Genomic DNA, 15,554 nt, shown 5'->3' on the forward strand with positions numbered 1-15,554 from the left:
AGCTCGTCAGGGGAGGGAATGAGGTGGCACCAGCAGCAGCGTGGCTCCACGCCAATGTCCCTCAGATGAGGGAGGTCCTCACCCTCTGTCCCTTGCTTTTGTTGCTCTTCACCCAGAACTGACCCCTCGGTCCACATTCACCTCCCAATACCCATCTCTTGGCCTCACTGTCCCCCACAGTGTCCTACTGTTTACACAAGTTCTGGTTTGTTGTTTCATCACTGAGAATTACTTAATGTGCCAATTAGAAAGTCGGGTTTTTAGAGAGAGAATCACACTTTTATCCTTTCCCCCTCTTACAGTTTAGGGACTTCCATGTAGAAGTTACCCTGTAAAGGTTGTTGAAGATTGATTCAACCTGAACTTCCTGTGCTCTTTTACTCTTATTACTTGTTTTGGCCCCAAATTCTTCCCACTTTAGAATCTGGTTGGCTCTTTGACAGAGCCGGGGTCTTCTAACTCAGACCAACAATGGAGGATCTTCAGGGTAGCCCATCTCCCACTAGTCCAGAGACAAGACAAGTCATAGCCTTGTGGAACTAGAAGGTTCTTTGGAAGCATTCAGTCCATTTCTTTAATAAGAGGTCACATGACTTGCCCAGGGTCACATGGCTGGCGAAGTGGCCAAAGAGGCCCAGACACCGGAAGTTCTGCTTGGAAGTGAGTCTGTCTGTCATGGAGATGAAGGCGCCATGTGCATGGCTGGTGTGGGGTGAGGGTTGTCACATCCTACACTTCAGTTTAACTGTAACAGGTTTCCAGGTAAATCCAGACACCTTTGCCCCACCTTCTTCACGTTGGCAGCTGGGAGAGGGATGCCTCCAACTCAGCCAGGTCACACAGACTCTGTTTGAATGCTCAGCTGCAGAGACACTGCCCAGCTCTGTCTCGCAAATTCATGGTGTGACTGACAGGGGTGACCTCCTTTTAAGTGTTGGGCACATCTTAGAGGGAGATATGATATGAAGGGACATAAAGCTAAACAGCCTTTTTTTCGTTCCAAGCACAGGTTTCACATAAGAGCAGGGCTGTGGTTGGGGTTGGGAGCTGAAGGGAGACCCCACAGTGCCTCAGCTCTAACAGGCCTCAGCTTTTTTTAAGTTCCAGCCCTTGGAACACCGACGACATTCACCCAACTTAGCAGGAGTGCTCTGTCCAACCTCCCAGGCGCTGTGGGCATGTGTGTGGGGGGGAGGGGGGCAGCCATGGTTCAGAAGGACAGGTGAGGGGCACAGATGGTCCTGTCTCTGCAGACAGTCTCCCCAGAGGGTGTGACTTCTCCTTTGGGGTTTGCCAGCTTGCTCAGGCACACCTCCATGCAGAGAGCAGGACATCTGTGTGCTGGGGAGGCCATGTCACGCCCTGTGTGGCGATGGGTGTCGCTGCATTTGAGTTTCTCTGACCTTCCTTCTGCCTCGGAATTTCTCCTACACCTTCTTGTAGAACTTACATCATGACAGGAGTTAAAATTAGGCCTATGGTTCGTTTTGAGTTAATTCTTGTATGGGGTGTGAGGGATTTACCAAAGTTCAATTTTCTGTGCAGGTGGACAGTCAACTGTCCCAGCCCCACCGTTGAGAGCCTTCTCTCTGTATGGAGCTGTTTCTGCGCCTTTGTTAAAAGTCAGTTACCCATATATTTACAGGTCTATTTCAGAAATACATGTATTTTGTTTTCTTGATCTCTTTGTCCATCTGCATGCCAATACAATACTGTTTTATTCTTGTAACTTTATAATAAGATCTGAAATCAAGTAATGTCTGTTCTCCAGATTTGTTCTTCCTTCTCAAGCCCTTTTGATTATCCTAGGCCTGCTGTGTTTTCATTTGAATTTTAGGACCAGATTATCAATTTTTATAAAACAAAGGGCTTTGGGGTTTTTTACTGAGATCGTGTTGAGTCTGTGTGTTAACTTTGGGAATATCACCATCTTAATAATATGGAGTCTTCAGACCCAGAATATGGCATAACTTTCCATTTATTTAGGTTTTATGTAATTCCTCTCAGCCACATTTTACCGTTTTCAGTATATAGGCTTTCCACATCCTTTGTCAGGTTTATTTCTAAGTTTGTTTTTTTGGGGTTTTTTTGGTTACTGTAAATGCTATTTTTATTCTTATTTCAGTTTCTGATTGTTCATTACTAGCACATAGAAATGCAAGTGATTTTCTTATATTGATCTTATATCTTGCATTCTTTCTAAGCTTGATGAATGGTCCTAGTAGCCAGCTTTTTGTAGATTCATATATTTTTGCCAAATTTTGTTTGTTCATGTGGAAAGATAAATTTAGGCTCTGCTAATCCATTTGGCTGTAAGTGGGAGTTTGGAGGGCCTGCTTTTAAAAAGTGTGCCTACTATGGGGGGAGGGGGAAAGGGAGTGGAGCAGCGGATTGGGGGAGGTGCTTGTCACTTTCAGGAGTAAAAAGTATAACTATTGCACTGTGTTATATACCTGAAACTAATTTTAAAAATAAATAAATAAATAAATAAATAAATAAATAAATAAATAAATAAATAAATAAAAATAAGCAGTTTACCTACTAAGGTGGGTGAGGGCATGGTAGACTTGCTGTTTTTAGTCTAGGCATGGTGTCCGCAAGCTCCAGCACACAGTGGAAATAATGAGTCTAGTCTGCACTGGCTGTGGTCCACGATGGGGGTGGGGTATTTCTTAGAACACTTTGCCCAGTGAGTAAGATATATGAGAACTTGGGGGTGGGATCCCCACCTGCAACTGAGTGTGTTAGGCCCAGTAATGATTTAGTGTTCACCACTAAAGGACCACTCGACAAAGTAGGCATCCACATAATAGAATACTCCGCAGCCACTAAAAAATGCCAGATCAGTCCACTGGCATGGAAAATGCTTGTGGTTTATTACTGTGTTCATTTTCTAATGCTGCTTACCAATTTATCACAATTTTAGCAGCTCAGAACAACACCCATTTATTATCTCACAGCTCTGAAGGTCAGAGGTCCTGCTGGGCAAAATCAAGCTATCACCTAGCATGGGCATGGGGAAGGATCCACTTACAGACTCATTAAAGCTGGTGGCAGAATGCAATTCCCTGTGATTGTAGGACTGAGGTCCCGTCTCCTTGCTGGCCAGCAGCTGGGCTCATTCTCAGCTCCCAGAGGCTCCCCACATTCTCTTGGCTGTGGGCCCGTCTTCAAAGACAGTAACGGTGCATCAAATCCCTCTTGTGCTTCCATTTTTCTGACCCCCACTTTTGCCTCTTGGTCCCACCCAGATAATCTGGGACCATCTCCCTATGTTAAGGTCAACTAATAACCTCGATTAAATCTAGCAACTTCCTTTGGCCACGTCAGGTAATATATCCATGGGCGTGGGGGGTACGCATACGCGTATCACAGGGCCTGGATTCAGGCAGGGAGTCTCGGGGGCATTTTTGAATTTTGCCTTACACGATTAACACAGGTTCTCTCTTTCTCTCTTTCCCTGTCTCTTTTTCTGGGGAGGTGGGGGGTAAGAGGGAGAGTTCCTTCTCCAACCTCTCTTGGACCACTTTCTCTCTGGTTTCACCGCCAAAAGCTGGACACAGCCCAGATGTCCTTCAGTGATGAATGGTCACACCAACAAACCGTGATACGTCTACACCGTGGGACACCACTCAGCAATCAAGAGGGATATGAGTGTTGATATCCCCCGAACACGATGGATCTCAGAGAATTAGACTGAGCAAAAAAGCCATATATACCAGACCCCATTTATATAAAATTCTGGAAATGATAAAATTAGAAAAACAGAACAGACTATTTGTTGCCAGGAGTTAAGGAAGGGGATGGAGAGTGGGAGGGAGGGAGGTGTGGTTATAAACGGGCAACATGAGAGATCCTTGTGGTGATGGAAATAAAACATACCTTGACTGTGATGATGGATACACAAACCTACACATGGGGTAAAATAGCATGGAACTAAATGCACATGCATACGTATGCACACACATATGCACCCCCACACACAGATACACACATACACATATGTGCATGCACACATACACACGCATAGACACAGGCACACAAACACACAGACATACACAGACACATGCACGCACGCACACATACACACACACACACATGCACACCAGTGAATATAATTTAAAATATAGTAGTGTCAATATTCTGGGCCTGTTACTATTAGATGTTATTTTGGGGGGAAATTGAGTAAAGAGCACACAGAATTTCTCTGATTTACTTCTTACAACATAGGTGAATTTACAATTATTTCAGAATAAAAAATTTAATTGAAAATTAAATTGAAGATTCTCTCCGACAAACAAAAATGAAAGGAATTCCTTGCCCAGAACCCCGTCCTAGAAATGTGTGAGGAAATTTCCAGGCAGAAGGAAAGTGATATAGGTCAGGACGTTGGGTCTGCGTGAAGCAGTGTGTGTGCAGAGGAAGAAATGAAGGCAAGACAGACTTTTATTGTTCTTATTCTCAGTTAATCTAAATCACTGGTTGTGGTTTTGCAGCTTTTTTCTTACAATTAGGGCTAATTTTTTGTGTCAAGCAGGTTTTTTTGAAAGCGTGCAGGCCCCAGGCAGGCCTTGTGCTGATGGGCTGATGGCCGAAGGTTTGAGAGAAGCCCCAAGGGTGCCCCAGCCTCAACCAGCCATTTCCAGCCTCTCTAAGGAACCATGGCAGCTTTTATGGGAGGGTGACAGCTGACCCCTGAGCACTTGGGTGTTGTCCAATGCCATGGTGGGGAGTGACAAAAGCAAGGGCACCAGAGTCAGGCAGACTTGAGTTAACACCCACCTGCCTCTTAGTAGCTGTGTGACCTTGGGCAAGTTACTTAACCTCTCTGGTCTCAGGTCTTATATTTAACAGGGTTTTTCAGTGCAGTGGTGGCAGTTATAAGACCTAACACATGGAATACAGACTGCCACATAATAGGTGCTAAAATACGTTCATGGCCTTCCTTGTGAGATGTTTCTGACTGTCCCTTCAGCTGTGTAGGTGGTTGGCACCCTCACTTGGGAGACTCCATCCTTGACCAAGTTCACATGTAAGACAACACTCTGTCCTTGTTGAGACTATCACTTCTCAACTGTCCTCAAAACTGGGGCTGGGGCCATGTTCTGGACGAGGCCTTGCAGCTCAAGGGATGAGTTCTAGAGCCCACAACCTGAGACCAGGAGTATTATGCTGCCGTCCCAGGGCTCCCACACCTGGCATCTTGGTTTTGATGCAAGTCCACCCAGCAGTCAAAATGGTGTCTTTAGAATGAAAAGGAGTTCTGACAAGCCTCCACTCCCTAAATCCCTCAGGGGCTCACATTGCACTTGAATCAAGAGGTGTTAATTATGAAGGCTAACAGAGCCCCAGAGCTGATGCAGCCCCATCCTCTCTCCTTGCCCTGGCTCACCCCTCCCCAGCAGCTCTCTGATTGCGTGCTGCCTCAGGGCCTTTGCACTTTCTGGTCCATGTGCCTGGAATGCCCTCCCCTCTCTGGAGACGCTGGCTCTGCCTTTCCATCCATCTAAAGCAGAGGCCCTCCTTCACCCCTTGGCAGCCCTCTCTTTGTCTCTGTTTGTCCCATGGTGCTCACCACAATCTGAAATCATCACACACATTTATGTGTTTACCTCACTTCTGCCTATTTCCTCCTTCAATAACGTCAGCTCTATGGGACAAGGGACTGTGACTTTGACATTGCTGTATTGCTGGTGCCCAGGTCTGGTCCAGCACATAGTGTGAGGGGTTCCTGGTACCTATTTGTAGATGAAGGATTGCTCCTTCCCATCTTGGCTCAAGTCTCATCCCTGCAGGGGCAGCCCTGACCCCAACCCCAGGAGAGCCGGCTCATTCTAGTGCACACTCTGTGAACGTGCCCCAGGGACGCGTGCCAAGATCCAGTGACCACAGACCGTCATAAGGTGTTAAGCACGAGGACAAAGCCTTCTCAGGCCAGGCTGGGGGCCAGGATGGGAAGTGCTGGGTAAGGGGTGACCAAGTGTATCATCCCCAAGCCTGTGCAGTCACAGCAGGACCACTTGGGGTTAGGTCGGGGGGGGGGGCTCCTAGGTCACCACCAAGGCAGGGGGATTGTACTGGTAAAAACTCACTTTCCTTTTCCAGGTCTCAGACTGCCCCCACTCCCCCAGCGGTCACAACGCTGCCATAAAAACCAGCTCAGCAGCTGCCACTCAGCCCGTTGGTCTTCAGCCAAGCAGAGTAGGACGCCCCCGCTCCCCACTGGTCTCTCTGTATCTCCATCCACTGAGGCTCCAGGAGAGAAATGACTTTTCCATAAAGATTTCATTTTTGTTGGAGTCTGTCCATGTCTCTCTGTTGTCATAAAAATTCAATAGGAAACTTCTATAAAAGAAGAGGCATAATTAAAAAGACATAAGGACAGTGCCAAGAGAGGCGGAAGATGAAAGACCAAGCGACCAGCACAGGCAGGGGATTTTATGAGTTACCAAAGAAAGAAAAACACACCTCGCGGGAACTGTGCCCAGTTCACACCAAGCTGACTGCCTGAGGAGCGGTGCACTGGGCCAGCCGGACATTGGTCTCTGAAACCGGGGCCAGGCACTCGGGGCTGCCTTGCTCAGTGTGAGGCTGTATGCACGCGCACTGGCTGGACAGGGGCACAGACGTTGGGAGACGTTGCAGCTGCAGCTGTAGGAAGCCACTCGCAGTAACATCAAAAGCAGGAGGGCCCTGCCCATGTTAGAGCCACAGAGCTCTGGAGACAGGATAGTCCTGTGCAGTTTCCTGACCTGGGAGTCGGGTGTGCAGCCTCTGTGACCTGCAGGTCTGTGCAGGGGGTCTCGGTGGTGGGAGAAGGCTGGTCAGCCCAGAGGCCATCCCCACACTGGCCCTTGCACCCACACTCATCGCACAGCTGCAGCTTGGTGTTGGTGGGAAAGTCAGACAAGGCGCTAAACACGCACGTTCTTCCAGAACCAGACTGGAAACTGGTAACAGGGATTACCTCAGGGGAAGGACATCAGATTTTAGACAAGAAGACACAGGCGGCTTTTTGTACTTGAAGTTTCTTACAATGTGTATATATTAATTTTCAAAAAAAATTAATTATGACAAAAGGATACTGTTGTTAACAATAATGATGAAAAAATTATGCGGATATTTTGTAACTTAAAAGATAATACAGGGACCCAAACCACAGTCTAGTAAATACAACTAACTGCTCTGTACCCAACACCCTCCTTAGGCACAAGGATGAGAAGCGTGTGTCTTTGGCACCAACAAGAAAAGCAGGGGAGCGGGGAGTGTGCGGCCAGGACTGCAGGCAGGGGGTGCCTCGAAGCTTCCTCTCACCTTCATAATAAAGAATTGGGATCGCTTTTAGAAATGTGCAACGAACAAAATTAAAGGAAGCAAAATAATATTTATAAAAACAACGACGGCTCACACTTATATAGTGCTTCATATATAATAGCTAATTTCATCCTAATGACAACACTGTGAGATGGGTGCTGTCATTATCTTATTTTACAGATGAGGAAATTGAAGCCCAGGGAGGCTAAGTAACTTTTTCACAGTCACACCGCCAGGATGTTGGAGCTAGGATTAAAGTGGACCGTGTGGCTTTAGAGTCCACACATCATATCTACAATATGTGTGCAGAGCATTCAGATTCCAAATCATTTTGTTTGAACAGCTCAAATGAAAAGTAGAGAAAATACAATCCACAGATCCAAATAGACATGTCTGAAGCCATAGGGGTCCCATGGTCTCATTCTCACCACACAGAGAATCCCTTTAACTGTCACAAATGGTGACAAGGACAAAGCAGAGGCAAACACGAGTTTCTCTCAGTTCAAGCCTCAGGAGAATGTGAAGGGGCAGACGGAGCGATGGGAACTAACGGCCCAGTGGAAACATTCACTTTTGCCCCGAAGGCCTGGAACAGGAAGAGACCCCTTCCTCAGGGTTAGCATTGCACAACTAGAGGGGAACCTGGTCCTGTGTGCTCTCTGCTGGGTATACTGGACTTTTAATCAAAGATGGCTGAGCCACCCCACCCTGTCCCCAGTGCAAACCCCCTCCTCTGGGAAGCCTCCTCTGCTGCCTTCTTCTGTAGCCAATCTCTGCAGGGCTGTCCCCTCATTGCATCCTGCACCATTCCCGGTGTCTTCTGGAATACTAGTCCTAGCTGCACCGTCGGGGTGTGGGGCCCTCGGTTTTCCCTCTTAGCTACAGTGCTGGCCTGGCTGGATGGAAACACAGGTGGAAAAGCTTTTGCTCCTGAGGAGGGGGTGAAAGCCAATGGCCGACCTGGGGGCTGGGGACCTCTCCACCACCTAGTGGCAGGCTGGCCTCTCCTTCCTGTGTGGCAACTTGCCTCCTGAAGGGCCTGGTCATCCCAACCACTGGCCTCTGAGATGGGTCTGAGCAAGTCTGAACTGAGTCCTGGGTTCCTGGAGACGAGCTCCCTACAGGGCTCGGGCAGGGGTGTCCTGGCCTCACCTGACCCTGCTTAGCTGTCAATCTTCGGAGAGGACGAGCATGGTGACTCATACACTCATACACGTGCAGTAATGATGCTATGTCCGCTCCAAGCATCCAGGTAGACGTAATGAAAGGTTGATGGAAGGCTTTTTGAAGCCATAAAGTTCCCATGGGTTCATGATCGCTTCCTCAAATGGAGGCCCTGACTTTTTTTGGGGAAAAAAAAACGTGGTCAAATAAACCCATTTTGTTACAGAATATAAATACTAAGGAATATTAACATTTGCCTGGAGATTGGGAAAGTTATATAAGGAAAGCAGTCTGCATGTTGACCCAACTCCAGTCATCTCCTATGATCACAAAAGGCAGGGAGCATTTGGAAATCAGGTACACGGGTCGACATGAACTCCCACACACGGGTCCAAACCCAGCCCCCAAACATAAGAAATGAACGTTGTAGACAAATTAAGGAGAACCTGGCGAGATGTGATGGGCCTGTGCTCAGTTAGAGGCCATTCTCTAACTGCCAGTTAGCTCTTTCTTACCTGGGAAAATGAGTACAACGGGAATCACAGGCACTCCAACAGGCATGACTGTCCTCCAGTCACCAACATTCTTCCAGGGCAGCAGTTCTCAACCTGTGGGTCGCGACCCCTTTGGGGGTCAAACAACCCTTTCACAGGGGTCGCCTAAGACCATCGGAAAACAAAAAGATATTTACATTATGATTCATAACTGTAGTAAAATTACAGTTATAGCGTAGCACCGAAAATAATTTTATGGTTGGGGGTCACCACAACAAGAGGAACTGTATTAAGGGGTCGTGGCGTTAGGAAGGTTGAGAACCACTGCTCCAGGGTGATACTTGAACACACTCTTCTCTAGGTTGACCCTGTCCTGTCTTTCTCTCTGAACTGTGGTGTATAGCAGAGTTACTTCCTCACAGTTCACACGTGACACTGTGCTCAGAACAGTTGGATCTTGGGTTCTGATCTTTGTTCCCACAGTGGGAGTAAGTCTGGGTGACCAGCAACCTCTTTCATCTCTTTGGGCCTCGATAAAGAAAGGGGCTAAAGCTATAGTGACAAAGCTACAAAGACAAAGGCAGCGATAAAGTCTCAGTTCATCAGCAAGAAGCGTCCATCACTGCTCAACATGCCCAGGCTCACCAACAATTCCCCTGATTAGCTTTGTCCCCAAAGTTCCTAGGCCCTAAAAGCTACACTTCACTTAGCAATAATAATACATTTTGCCAGTTTTCATTGGCCAAAATCATACTTAATGATCAAGCAGTAGTCCTGACCAGCAAGGAAAAAGAAAACAATATCTCCATGAAAAATATGATATAATTCCAACCAAGAGCAATGGCACTTAACGTTTTAGTTATGGGTGACTGTATAGCTTATATTTGGAAATTATGTTTCTAACTTATAGAAATTGCCCTTGAACCCTATACTACCTTCATGAATCCATTTGGGACCCAGGGTCCTTTAATTACTGCCATTGGTGGCCTCCAGGCTCTGGTGTTTCATGGCATTTATCTTAAACTCTGGTGCCAAGGGGGCAGGCTACAGAGGACTCTCATCTACATCCAGTGAGAATGAGATTTGGTACAATCTTTGTGGATGCCAGTTTTGCAAATAGGTTTTAAAAAGCTTGGGTCTAGAAGAAATTTTCATTTTGATGATGGTGGAGTAGCTCCTACTGGCCCAAACCCTATAGAGAACAATTATAAACTCAGAACAAATACTTTAAAAACCAACTCTTTGAAAGGATTGGAGAGCTACTAGAAGCAGGCAGGAACTGGAGGGAATTTGACCTTTGAAAGGAGGAACCAACCACATGGGTGAGATCTGTGCTTATACGTTTTTTCTTTTGAGGGTTCTCCTCAGTCTGCCATGCAGAAAGTTGAAATCTTATTGTTTGAGGTGTCAGAGGACAGAATTCAGGGCTGTCAGGTGGCTGGAAGTTGGGGGGATACATCCTAAAAAGAGCTAAATGCGTAGAAGGCTGAGCCGAGATTTCAGCAGCTGCCCATTTCATGGGAGACAGACTTTGGAGTCTAAATCCTGTCAGTTTTTCCAAGAGAGATTTGTTAACCACTTGGGCATCCTGGCAGGGTTGGGAGGGGGTGTCATACATAGGAGCAGACTATATCTCAGGATTAAAGATTTTTCCTCAGACTCAGGAAAAATCTAAACAGACTTGTCCTAAAGAGTATAAAACCAAGCTCCTATAACTTCAAAGTGATACATCATAATGAACTGCCTGTTGTTGTCAAAGGAAGACAACAGGATCTTTAAGCCTACTGCCCACAAAATCAAGTATGCAATAAAAAAAAAATTACTAGACATGCAAAGAAACAGAAAAATGTGACCCATACTTAAGAAAAAAAAATCATTTAATAGAAACAGACCCCAAGGTAACTCAGATGTTTCAATTAGCAGACAAGTACTTCATAGTAGTAATTATAAATATGTTCAGTGACTTAAAGGAAAATATTTCCATAATGAGTGAACAGATGGGGAAATCTCAGCGGAGCAACAGAAACAATTTTTTTTTTTTAAGAACCAAATAGAAGTTCTAGAACTGATAAGACTCAGAAACAAAAATTCAGTGGATAGGCCTGATATCAGGCTGGCGGCAACAGAAGAAATGGTCAGTGAACTAGAAGACAGGGAAACATAAATTATCTAATCTTAAGAACACAGAGCAGAAAAGACTTAAAAATGAAAGAGTTTCAGTGACACTTGGTATAATGTCAAATAGTCTAATGTATGTGTAATTGGAATTTCAGTAGGAGAAGTGAGAATGGACAGAAAAATATTTGAAAGAATATGGCTGAAAATATTCAAAACTTGATGAAAACCATTAATTTATACACCCAGGAATCTCAGTAAGCTCCAAGGAAGATACACACACACACACACACACACACACACACACACACACACACACACACATTATAGTTAAACTGCTGAAATAAAGGTAAAAAGAAAAATCTTGAGCAGCCAGAGAAAACAAGTGACACGTATACAAGGGACTAATGGCATAATACATACCTGACTTTTTATCAGAGAGAATGAGGCCAGAGATCATGGAGTGATATGATGGCGAAGTGATAAATGCTGACATTCTACACCCGGTAAAATATATCCTTTTAAGAAATAAAGGTAATGGTGACATTTTCAGTTAAATGAAGCTGAGATAATTCTTCCTCAGGAAATGTGAAAGGAAGTTATTCAGACCGAAGAGAAATAACACCTTGGGTCTTCACATGGAAAGAAGATACCAGAAATGGTAAACATGTGGGTAAAATAAAGGACTACTCTTTTTGTCCTGTAATTTCTTTAAAAGATAATTGCCAATTGTTTTTGCCTGTTGTCTATGCAATATAATACAGAGTGTACTCCCTGACCACATAGGTATTAGAAATTAACAACAAAATTTCTAGAAAATCTTCAAATAAAAGTTAAGTAATACACTTTTATGCTTATAAATTACAGAGTTAGAAGTAAAAGCCTTTTAAAACTCTGGAAGAAAACGTGGAAGATCTTGCAATCTTGGGGCAAGCAAAGATCTGTTAGGACACAAAAAGCACTAATCATAAAAAAAAAATTTTAATGATAAATTGGTCTTTATTAAATTACCTAAAAGAAAAGAAAATGAAAAGGAAAAAGAGACAAGCCACAGACTGGGACTAAATATTCTCAATATATTTATCTGACAAAGGACTTGCATCCAGAATATATAAAGGATCCCTACAAATCCATGATAAAAGATATGCAACCCAATATCAGAAACAGGTAAAAAACTAGAACAGACACTTTACAAATGACCAATAAGCACATGCAAAGATGCTCAACATAATTAGTAATTAGGGAAATGCAAATTAAAGCCACAACGAGATACCATGTCTCAGGCACTAGGATGCCTACAATTATAATGACCGGCCACACCGAAAGTCGGTGACGATGTGAAGAAATGGGAACTGTCGTATGTGGCTGGTGGGAACATACAACCCTTTGGAAAGCGGTTTGGCAAGGACCTGCAAATTAAATACAGACTTACAGTATGACCTAGCAGTGTTTCTTCTAGGGATTTTCCCAAGAGAAAAAAACATTCATCCACAAAATGGCTTGTACATGTGTTCTTAACAGCTTTGTTCATAATACTTAAAAATTGGAAATAGTTCAAATGGCCATCAATTATGGTATAATCATACAATTCATTACTTCTCAGCCAATCTGAGGATCGACACAAGTCACAGCACCATGCCCGTGGTGAGACAGGTAAGAGTAACCCTAGACAAGGAGGAGGAACATAGTGAAGTCAGAGGCCAACACCTGAAGATCAAGAGTGAGGAATTCTGCTTCCTTGTGAGGCCAGGCCCTCCCCTCTGACTGCCAGGCTAGACTCTCCTCTCTGAAGGCCACAGAGCACACAGGTCCACTTCTGGCACCTGGACTGCATCTTGGAACAATGGGGCAGAGAAACCTTGGGCAGCATCAGAAGCTTAGACCTCACTGAGTTTAAGTTTTAAAACAGTAGAAACTGAGAAATCTTCAGGAGTAAAATGAAATGTTCCATTAATGCCCACCGGAAGGGCCTCAAGCACAAGATAGGCTAGGATATAAAGAAAAAGGCTGAAAACTATATTTTTGGCATTTCTGACATGCAGGTGAGCTATTCGTGTATTTCTAGAAGTCTAAGTATGAGGGACTGGCCATGAGGGAAGCAGCCTGAGAGAGGAAGGAGGGAACTGTGGCCTGAGGCCTGAGGTACTCCAGGTCCAGATTTCAGGGTTCCTGTGCCCAAAGGGGTACCCAATCACAACAGGTCCTACAGCAGCATCAGTGAGCTGCTCTTGGACGTTGAATGAGCTCAGTGCAGCTTCACCCCAAACAAAGAATATTTTCCACATGGGGAGGGTGCCAACTCTGAGAAACATGCCTAATATTTTGTCAAATATTAAACTTTACTATCAAAATAAAATCTTAATGCTCTCATGAAATCCTAAAGATGTTTAAGGGTTCACCCTGGACTTCAGAATGCAAGGAGCAGTGGTCCTTCCCTCCATCCTCTGTGCTCCCACCCCCACACGTGACCAGTGGATCACAAGACCATCTCAGTGGCCCCAGGGTCTCTGAGGTTCTTACATTGCCAGAAAATTCTAGAGACAGGTTGGAACTTGAGTGACCAATCACCTCAGCTGGCCTGGGACTGTCCCAGTTTTAGCTCTGAAAGTTCCACGTCTCAGGACATCTCTGTGTTCCACGCAAACTATGCTTTGGCCCCTTTGCCAATAGGTCAAGAGTTGTAGGTCAGGGGCTCTCCCTCCCGGCAGGGCCGCTGCCTCCCATTCTAGAACCTGTAAGACAGGCTACGTGACGCCACCACCTGCCCACCTTGGCCTGTTCTCCTGGCTGTGGGATCTTTGCTGTAAGCCCACTCTACCCAGTGCCCGCTTGGATTTCAGCTACAGCCTGTCTGCCTCCGCAGTGCTTGGTGCCTCCAGCCCATCAACACCCAAGAGGCCAGAGTTTAAAACACTTTTTTGAACACCTGTGAGGTGCCTGTCAATTTACACAGCAGTCTGTTCTGATGACAAAGAACACTTTTATTTGTGGGGGTTGTTTAATTCAGAGCTATGTAATTCCAAAGTGCTTAAAACTCCCGTGGCAGCAACACTCACTTCACTGTTCCTGGCCCTCATGCCCTCAAGAAGGAGCCCGATTTGGGGGCTTGAGTTCTGATGTTCCCGGGGCACGTGAGTCCCAGGGGCACAGACTGAAGCGCTGGGGAGCAGGGGACAACAGGTTGTAGTCAGAAGGCCTCATCTCTGAGCCGTGACCGCAACTCTGGAGGGATATAAGAGTCCACCAGCAAGAAGATGGTTTGCACTGCAGCATCCATGCATTCATTCATTCAGTTACTCACTCATTCAGTTAGTCGGTCACTCACTCATTCATTCATACAGCAATACGGTGCCTCAGAGATTAAACAAACAAAACCTAGCCAACATTGCCAGAGGCCCCGGCCCGCCACTACAAAGCCACTGCCCGTTTTGTGACCTAAATATCCTGCAAACAGCTGTACATGTTTCCAGTTCATGAGCAAATACAAGACGGCATAAGAGGAAGTTTCTCCTCGACTGTCTTGGGGTTCTTGGCTCGGTCTGAAAGTTAAACTGAGCTCCTGATGCTGGGTTTGGGAGACATTGCCCAGCCGAGGAGGACAGTGACAGGTATGGAGAGCGAGGGAAGTGCAGTGACCCGGGGAAAGCTGGGAGGCCTGTGTGGAGGAGTTTTCTTAACTCCCTTTGTGTTGGAGATGAGGGTCCCCCTTTCCTCTAGGTGTAGCAAGGGCACCTCTCGCCTAAGGGTTTATGACCTGTTTCAGGGAAGAGGGGCAAGGGCTAAGATCAGGGTAACCTTCCTGCTTCCACTGTCTTCTTAAACCCCTTCAGGTTAAAATATTCAGTGTGCCCAGTTGCCTTATATTGGGGTAGTGTGTCCTGAACCCCTCCAGGGCTCTGGCAGTAATGATGCCATCTTATGTCCTGGAATAGCCTGTTGCTATACAATAGAGAACCTGGGGCAGACATCGGTGACACCAACTTCAACTGCCATCGCCACCCCTCCCCGCGGGCACCCCAGACACACCTTCATTGCCAAGACTGGTGACCAAGACGCAGTAGCCATTTCGTAAGATGGCACTGAGATGAATGCCCAAGTCCTCTGTTTATTTAACACAGCAGACAGCCCTTGTATCACAGGCCTTGTGTACAAGGAACAGATCCTGCATCTGTAAACCCCATCACTGAGGGCCTTGTGCAAAGAGAACAGCCGGTCCCCCAATTGTGGGAAGACTGGGTCAGTGGGTTTGGGGATGGGCAGGTCCCAAGGAGTGCCTGGGGGGCCGTGGCAAATAGGCAGGAAGCAGGAGTTACGTGGTTGAGGTCACAACATAATCCCCAAGTCTCAGGCACTAGCAACCCGATGACAGAGCTCAGTGGCGTGTCCACCCCTGGCTGCACCAACAGGGAGAGAAAGAGCTGGCGCCTCCAGCTCGTGTGTGGCACCTGGGTCCATCCCTTCCCCAGA

General features: G+C 46.0%; 1 long non-coding RNA gene across 5 annotated transcripts in view; it reads right to left on the reverse strand.

Moving 5' to 3' along the window:
- LOC109393523 (uncharacterized) overlaps window positions 1-15,554 on the reverse strand; it is a 102,995-nt gene that overhangs the window by 17,959 nt on the left and 69,482 nt on the right. For 2 of the 5 annotated variants that reach the window (XR_002126276.1, XR_002126274.1), the window contains exon 1: window positions 8,994-9,132. The exons of 2 other annotated variants lie outside the window; for them this stretch is intronic. This is a non-coding gene — a long non-coding RNA (uncharacterized LOC109393523). Of the gene's footprint in view, window positions 1-6,092; window positions 6,346-8,993; window positions 9,133-15,554 lie in introns of those variants that run through there. One more of the 5 variants, XR_002126278.1, reaches the window with a different exon arrangement.

Source organism: Hipposideros armiger, unplaced genomic scaffold (genome assembly GCF_001890085.2).
Source record: "Hipposideros armiger isolate ML-2016 unplaced genomic scaffold, ASM189008v1 scaffold_382, whole genome shotgun sequence".
Taxonomy (NCBI): Eukaryota; Metazoa; Chordata; class Mammalia; order Chiroptera; family Hipposideridae; genus Hipposideros; species Hipposideros armiger.